Below are 8,758 nucleotides of genomic sequence, written 5' to 3'. Positions count from 1 at the left end.
GAATTTGCGTATTACCTCTCACCCCCTCCTCAGGGAAAATATTTCAGGACTTGCGCTTCGAATATAACGGCTTTGAGTCTCGTCAATGTTTCAGCTCTAATTATGAAAAGTGGAGCACTAAGCAGAAGCCAGAACTCACTCGAGACAAATCTCGAGCAGAATCCAAGCTCAAACAGATTCGGGAGGAAGCCTCCACTCTGATGCACATGTACCCTTCATGTCCAATTGTCTCTAATAAAAATCCAGCTCTCTTCTACAGCTGGGACAAGATTACAAAAGTACTGCTTTAATGGTTAGCCTAATGGATGTTGACTCTGCATGTGAAAGGGAAAGGCCACAAACAGAACCCGGCGAAAAGGGGAAAAGATTTAAGAGATTTTTTTGGATGTGTGTTGTGGGACTTTTGAACCTAGGAATATTTTAGGGATTGTTATAATTTCCCCCCTCCTTCGTCCTCATACATGAGGGACTCGTCTCCTACAAGGAGGCAGGCCGCTCCCTCGACACGCATCATTAGAGGGTTTTTTACAAGCGACAAGCAGGCTATTTGGCTGTCATTGGGATTGTTTGAAGAGAATATGTTTATCTGCCGTTTACTCTAGGGGGGCTGGCATCAGAGAAAAAGGCAGTCAGATAACCATAAGCATTTGACACCACTGTTATGCATTTGTCAATACTAAGGATAATAGGTGGAGACTGTTATCATCAGATTGGCAGCTCGCTGCTCCATGCCATCACAAAAATGACTACACCTCTGACCTTTACTGTCACATATTGGATGACCACAGAGTTGAACAAATAACGTACAGATCAGTGCAGTTTTCTAACTATTCTTATGTGTACCAAACATTTGCACATTGGAACCTAGTATATGATAAAAGACCATGAGACACAGAATAAGTTTATTCATATGTGTTTTTAATTTTGTTTAAGTTCTGTTTCTTCCATTATGTATTATTGTATAATATTAAGTTACATGCATGAACTGAGGTTCCATTTTTGTTTTATTTTACTTTGTGTTGATTATTTTATTTCAATTTACAATAAAATGCACAAAAAAAATCTTAGTTTTAGTACAGACCACCCTGAAAAGCAAAACATATGTTGTGGAGCTCTGTCGTTTTTGTAATTGTTTTTTAAATGCTAGTGTGTTTTGCTCTAAGTGATTTCCGTGAAATCTGTGTTCTTATCACGCAAAGAAGATGAAAATTAAAACAGAACAGAATTGATCAACCATGTGGAAGCAGTTATCCACTTAGAGTTTGAAAGCAGGACAGTATCCAAAAGACATTGTTTAAAGCCACACTTTTGAACTTCTACTCACAGGTTGATAAGCGCAATTGTCTGTTACAAGTGTCGTAAATAATGTAGCTTTATACAGTTCCCCTTGGGCAGAGCAATACACATGAATTTGTCGACTAAACTGATGAAACCGATTAATGAAGAAACATTATATGGAAACCCTTTCGCACTCTTCCGCAGGCAGGGGATGGTTGGGGCTGTGTGTACCGATCCGAACACAGAACTTACAGAGTGTGGTTATAGCCATTATAAGGCTGCTCAGGTAGCAGCGGGAGTAGAATTCGTCCAGTTAAGAGTTCAAATAATTTAAAAGACATTATTTTAAGGTCGAAAAATGACAAAGTGTTGCTTTAAGGAAGCAGTCTCGACAGAAGGGACGTGTGTTTTGCGTATGCAGACATAATAGACTGTCAGACAAGAAACGAGGGACGATAATACGGCCATCACCGGCCCAAAACGTAGGGTGTGTGACTGCTAGTGTGTACGGCATTTCCAATTGAAATGAGACAGAATGGAGGCATATGGATCCTCATTATCCCATTTCCCTCAGGGGGAGCGAAAGCAGCTTTTCAGTCAGACGAAGACGAGAAGAAAACACACTCTCTCTCTTTCTCACTCCGTGACATGAATATTTGTTGAGGGGGAGGAGCACAGCAGAGGAAACTACATCAAATTACAGTTAACAAACAAACAAATCCTGCTGCACTGTTGGCTGAGCGTTGTAGCTAACCCTCGGAATCTGGGTTCCGTTTAGTTCCATATTAACCGGGGGGAATGTGCCCAAACGAGATACAGGTCACATCGCATTTCCCAGCGGAGCCCTGACAGTGAGGGAACAGGCCGCACATCACACGGACGCGTCCTGTGGTATCGACTTCAGAGCGGCTGATTGCGCCAGCCCCCGCCGGCGTTGTTTAGATAGTTTGACTACATCAAGCTTCTCTTCTCCATGCCTCTTACTGGTGCGATTAGAGAGGGGAGAAGATGAAAGGTGCTTGGTGTATTTTTAAAATTGTTGATTTTCCCCTCTAATGATAGCTAGTGCAATTAAGTGCTGGCTTCAGGCTCTCTGTGTCCTTGTGCGAAAAATCTCAATTATATATGTGTGAGGGTGAAAGTGTGAGCATTTGTGTTTGAATGCGAGCGGAGGGTATGAAGTGTGTGTTTGCACGTGTGCTTTCTGGAGCATGTTTGCAGCATGTTTGTGTACATCGATTTTCAAGGTTGAAATGGTTGTATTTGTGTCACATTCAGCTTGTCCAACTTTCAAAGCAGGTTTGAAGATTGCGTCATACATTTGAACAGACAATTGTGATTCCTGCAACATACCAGCATACAGTGTGGTTCAAAAAAACAAATTTGAAATATGGTTTTGAATACAATAAAGATATGTTTCTGCTAATAACAATATTCATGCTTTTGTAATTAAATTAATGAAATAATAAATAATGATAATAAAATAATAGATATGTGCAAAAACAACTTAATTTTAGAGGAACTGATACATCCAGAACACTGCATATAAAGAGTACGATTATGGATTGGTAAAAAATCTATATATAAAATAGATATTACTTTTTTATTATCATTATTAATATATGTAATCATATTTCATATTATAAACAAAGTTGGAATTAAAATGAAAATAAAGTGAAAAACAGAATATTTTAGGGACAGTCACGCAAAAGTGATGAGTAGCTGAACATTTGTAAAGGAGCATTTTACTTCATTTCATTTTACTTGAAATTGTGAACATTCAATGCTTGTGCCAAGCTCTTTCAGCAAGCATCTCCTCACCCCTTGACTCCAGCCCTGTGAAATCCGCTTCAATTTTGCCAACAGTCACTTTGTTTGGTAGAGGATGAAAATAAAAAAAGTGTTTTAAGCAGAGGCTGAGAACAGGGGATTGAGAGGAACACTTTTGTATTCCTGTTTGATGCACCCTCCATACCGCAGGGCACAGTACTGGAAATCTGCCGTGAACTTTCAGCACTTAAATGCTAAAACACGACTGATTTGGGATGATAATAGGCACCCTAATAGAAGTGGATTTCCAGCAATGGCTTCCAGTGCTGTTTCCTTTTGACTTAATGAAATGTGAGCAGACAGTTGGAGGGAGTGAGAAAAGACAGAAGAAAAGAGAGAGAGAGAGAGAGAGAGAGAGAGAGAGAGAGAGAGAGTGAGAAAATAGCACAAGGCATGATCCTCCTTGCCGGCAGAGAGGGGAACGGATTTTACAGCTCTTCTTTTGTTTAGGAGGAGGGTTGATGGCCAAAAGATCAAAAGCTCAATACCATTTATGCGACTCCACAGATTCTTAAGGTGCAAAATAATCAATAGAAGAATCTTTACCCCAACATTTAGCATATTGTGAATTTGCTTTTGTGTATGAGAAGATGTGAAACATTATTTCGATTTCAAAGCTTTCAGACAATTTCTTTATTCGAGTGAAACAGATAATTACATAAACACTTTTGTACAGCATGATTCTGACATTGCATAGTACATTATTACAATTCAAAATAACAATTCAAATTATTTCGCAGAGGCTCCTAAGGACTTTCAATAAAGGAACGTAACAGTCATGTTAACATGCTCAACTAATACAAATAATTGTTGCTTGTCACAGACAAAACTCACTCTATCAGGAACACCACCACAGGGGTCATTACAGTGAAATAAGTACTGCAGTTAGATTATAATTGCATATGAATTAACCCCAGTAATGTGGCACTCTTTACCAGGAAAACATGTAATTTCAATTTCTATGTGATGACAACAGAATTAGATCTAATTGGTCCTGAGACACTTAGGAAAGATTATGTCATTGTTCTATGGAAAGCCCATTTAGATGAATGAGATGAGTGATGCTCATCCGGACTGATATATAGAATCTAGACAGAGGTGGGGATTTGTTGGGTAATTGTTAAAACTAATCTGCCTGCTGAGGTGTCCAGGTCAACTCAAAGTGCACTTTTAAACTTCATCACTGTAAATCACCTCTTCATCCTAAGCAGGTGTCCTGCAGTGTTCTGACAAACACAGTGACAGAGAATTTGTAAAGTTCAATGGCTAGAGTCCAGAGATGTCCTGATAGTATAAGACACCTTTATTTTTTGCTTTTGGCGCTGTGGCGTGCAATGCATATGTGTTAAAAGATAGACAGAGAGAAAGCGTGAGTGTGTGAGATAGCAAGACGAAAACTGTGAATGGACCCAAATTACAATGTAATGTTCCCCCTAACTTCAATAACAAGTCATTAGCAAACTGTCAGGGAGTTGCATTTATTTGTTATTACAGTGCCCACAGCGAAAATCACAGAGCTGGGAATGTACGCTGACTGCAATTAGGTTGGAAGAAAGAATGCACAAAATATCCTTTAACAGCACATTGTCGAGAAATGGAGAATCGAGCAACGTTTTAACGCCTCTGTGCATCGTTTTCATGCCTTGTTTCTGGTGTAATTTGCAATAATAGTGTTTGCATCATCAGCATCCTTATTATCATATCATGAACCATGGGAGAGCGTGTAATCAGGTTGATGTGTTTTAGAGGCACTTTCTGTTCTGTATCTCACAGGCAGGGATAAAACACAGCAGGTCCTCCCTCAGAAAACGCCGGAAACCGCCGGCAGTGTCGCACAAGCTCGCATTATTATTATCATTTCTGATGCGTTTAATAGCCCCTGTTTTAGCTTTGAAGACAATCTTTTGGGAATATTGAATCAGAGCATTATTTTCTGCCCTGGATTCTCTGCACAGACAAAAACTCATTAGACCCATACCTAGAAGCAGACTTTCCTTCTTTTCCCTTTTTCTTCTGCGTTCATAATAGTATTAAGCATGACTTATTGACCCCCCCTCTCATTTGCACTCCACCCCAGTGTTGTTTTGTAATCAGGATAGCCCAATGGCACTCATGTTTTTTGTATGCTTGATAGGGCTGAGCATTTTTTACCCAACATCCTCGACTCCCATTAGAGCGTTAGGCCCGAGGAAGCCCCTGTTGCAAAGACTGGTGTGAGTGGCTTCTTCCGATAGCATGGCGTGCGGAAAAGACCCCGTGTATCCTCCAGACTACCCTAATGCTTGATGCCGTTCAGGGCCTCTTAAGAGCTGGTTTGTGAGGACTTTCTGCTTGTGAGAAGTTCAAAGTCCTTGTTAAACCCAACTGCCCCACAGTAAAACGGGCCAGAAACCCTTTTGAATGCATTTCACAAATCAATAAGCCTTCCCCAAGGATCTCTCTCTCCATTTCTCTCTCTCTATCTGTAACATCTTGAGGCTTGTCACAGAGGCTGTTTTAATGCAGAAGAAAATCCTTAAAGAATAGACAGAGAATAACCGCAAGCAAGACAGAACAGAGTGAAAAGATGTTTTGCACAGCCAAAGGGGCAATGCCAGGTACTCCCCACCAACCCAGACGGATGTTATTCACAAACAATATGCTAAACACGTCACAGGGGATTTCGATTGTGTAGGAAGGACGTCTGGGGATGAAAATTCAGGAACTGACAACGTTTAAAAGAGCGTTTTGTCTCTGCTTTTTCTTCAAGTTGGAGACAAGTGTATTAGCTTCAGTCAGGATTTAAAGGTAAATGCGTGTTTTTGTTTTAAGGCTGGAAGGAATGTGCTTTGTCTATTCATGAGAAATTATTTCCTCTGTGGGAGAGCTACTGTAAATAATAAAAAATCTTCCAATGCTGACCTTAAGTGATACATATCACAAACATGCACACGCACAACACAAACAAATTAGACCTTTATCTAAACTCTCTGAAGTCCCTATAGAGCGACACTAGACTTATTAAATGCACAGCTGATACACCTTAACTGTTGGTTTCAAGGTGTGCTGCAAAGCTATGGTCATATTCTGGCCTGGGGCTGTTCAGTGAGCGGACAAAACTGCTCAAACCCACCTCATTCACTCAGACACAGAGCAGAGATAGTGGGGGTGAGGGGGTGGGAGGATCTAGACTCGGAGACAGGAGATGAGGGGAGAGGGAGAAAAAGAGCTGTGTGTTGTGAAAAGATGCCATTTATGATGGGAGAGGGCTGCTTGATGTGGCACTGTGGCGCTGTAACGGCATTGTAAAGCCTGCTGACAGGCTGTTGTAGTTACGTACTGATCACAGGCAGTAAAACTATGCAGATGGTGGCAGATGATCAGTCCTCTGTGAGCTGAATATAAATATGGCTACCGTCAGAGAGCACACACACTCCCCTTAGACAAACATAACATTGATGCAGTTGAGTTGCATCGGCTTATACAGACACCATGGCTCTTGCATTTAATTTGATCATGCTACACAATAACAAATGTTAATAAACCCCTTCCTGCTTGTTTTACAACCCAAACCTGGCCATCAATCTGAAGGTACACTACATACTGCAATGTTATGAAATGTGATTACATTTTACAAACAGCTTACCTGTAGCTCAGTGGTTAGAGCATGGCACTAGCAATGCCAAGGTTGTGGGTTTGATTCCAGAGGAGTGCACATACTTAGAAACAATAAATGTACAGCATAATGCAATGGATAAAAGCGTCTGCCATATGCATAAATGTAAAACCCTTAAAGGGCGATTTCTGCTGGACCAGCCCTTAAAATGACATTTCTGGTGATTCAGTCATAGTATCTTTTTCATTTGAACTAAATGTGAATTAGAAGTTCACATGAAACACATTTTTTTAACCTGACAATGTTTTTTGACTTTGGATTACATTTTTATTTAAATTGGATGTCTCATTTTATGAATGGCTTATTAAGTCACTTGTATTAAGCCTGCAGTGTATGTTGACTGTGATGTGAGCTCAGGGAGGCTATATATCTACTGAACCTGCTGAGTTTTTACTGAGACACTTCAGATTAAGTAGCACCCCACCCTGTCTCAGTCCCACTTGGGGATGCTGCCTTCTGCTCTTCAAAACCCAGCATTACTAATTGGCAAACACAATAAACCAGGTCTTCCAGTGTAGCCTCTTATCCATGAACATCCTATTTGCAATGTTTCAAGCTTTTTTGCTCAATCCTGACAGTGATAAAAATCATTTGCATCAAAGTACACTGTTTTGAGATCAGTTCTCAGCTTAGCTCTACAAATAATTACATAGCAAGTTCATATTGCATTGAAGATTGAAAAGAGGCGAAGGGAAATTAATGTGACAGCAAGAAATCACATCTCAACCACAGCTGCAGAGAGGGGGGGCTGCTGGCTATGGAGTCTCTGTTGTGTAATTAATGTAGCATTACATTTTCCCATTAAGGTGTCCAAAGTCGTGTGTCACTAAATGGTGATTTTTACTTACTCCGAGCCGCATACCCTATTCAGCACTCCAAAATTTTTAAACTGCTTCAATTTGACGCGGGCCGCAAGTACTGTGATTGATCTACTTGAACCCCTCCTTCGGGTCATAAATCTTTGGGAAAGCATCGCGTTACTCATATGCATTTCCAAATGAATTATTTAAATAAATGATTCGTTTTTCTGATTTACCAAATCAAGCTGTAACCAAATTAATTGTTTACTTGCCGCTATCACGGCTTACTGCTTCTCCATCAACATACACAACAGCTTCTTCTTCGGTTCTTGTCATGGTTACACAAAAAAACACGGGCGTTGACACTGATGACCAGTCGCCATTCCTTGAAAGTGCAGACAAGAAGTATGAAATGAAAATGAAAAACTGGCACACAGGTCGATGCAGAAATAAAAATCACTCTTAATCGCATTTACAGTGCCATCTTTGGATAGGCCATAAAAAATTGTCTTGGATAGGCAAAAAAACATTGTCTTGTCGAACACCATTAAAACATTTCTTGTAATCAAACTCTCGACAGAAAGTATATATCAATTGAGAAATAGATTCAGTTATCAGGCTAATTTGTGTTAATAATTGAATGTTTGTACTTTTTTGGCATATGTTCAAAATGTTTATGTCTGTTTGTGCTTGAGGTGGACAGAATCGTGCATGTTATTTGACCTCAGTGCTCTGATTGAAGCATTCATAATTGGATGGCCACTGCTTTGGCTAATTAGCGGCGCATTTATGCGTGCTGCCCTTCGGCTTGTATGGGGCAATGTCTGTCTGTGTGGGGGTCTGGCCAGCTCTTTCTACAAAGGCGGTGCTTGTGGGCGAGACTGGTAGGTCATGCTACATTATAGTACAAATCCAGTAAGAACCTCCAAGCACAGGCCAGGACGCCCTGAGACAGTCACCATTCTTGTTAAGTCTAGTGCATAGTGCATGACCATCCCCTCTGACTGAAGACTGGTAAACTCTGCTGGGGGCTTTGACATCACAGAGGCAAACTGTTAATTTTCTATGCTGGCCAGAGCACAACTGCTAATTCAAATTAGCTCTGCTTACTGACCTGTCTTGTTCAATGACCTGTCTGTGAGTTTGTTTTCCTCTTTTCTGTTGATACTTGGCATCTCCAACAGTCTCCACTGTT

The sequence above is a fragment of the Barbatula barbatula genome (assembly GCF_947034865.1).
Source record: "Barbatula barbatula genome assembly, chromosome: 7".
In the NCBI taxonomy this organism is placed as follows: Eukaryota; Metazoa; Chordata; class Actinopteri; order Cypriniformes; family Nemacheilidae; genus Barbatula; species Barbatula barbatula.
This window is presented reverse-complemented; position numbering follows the sequence as displayed.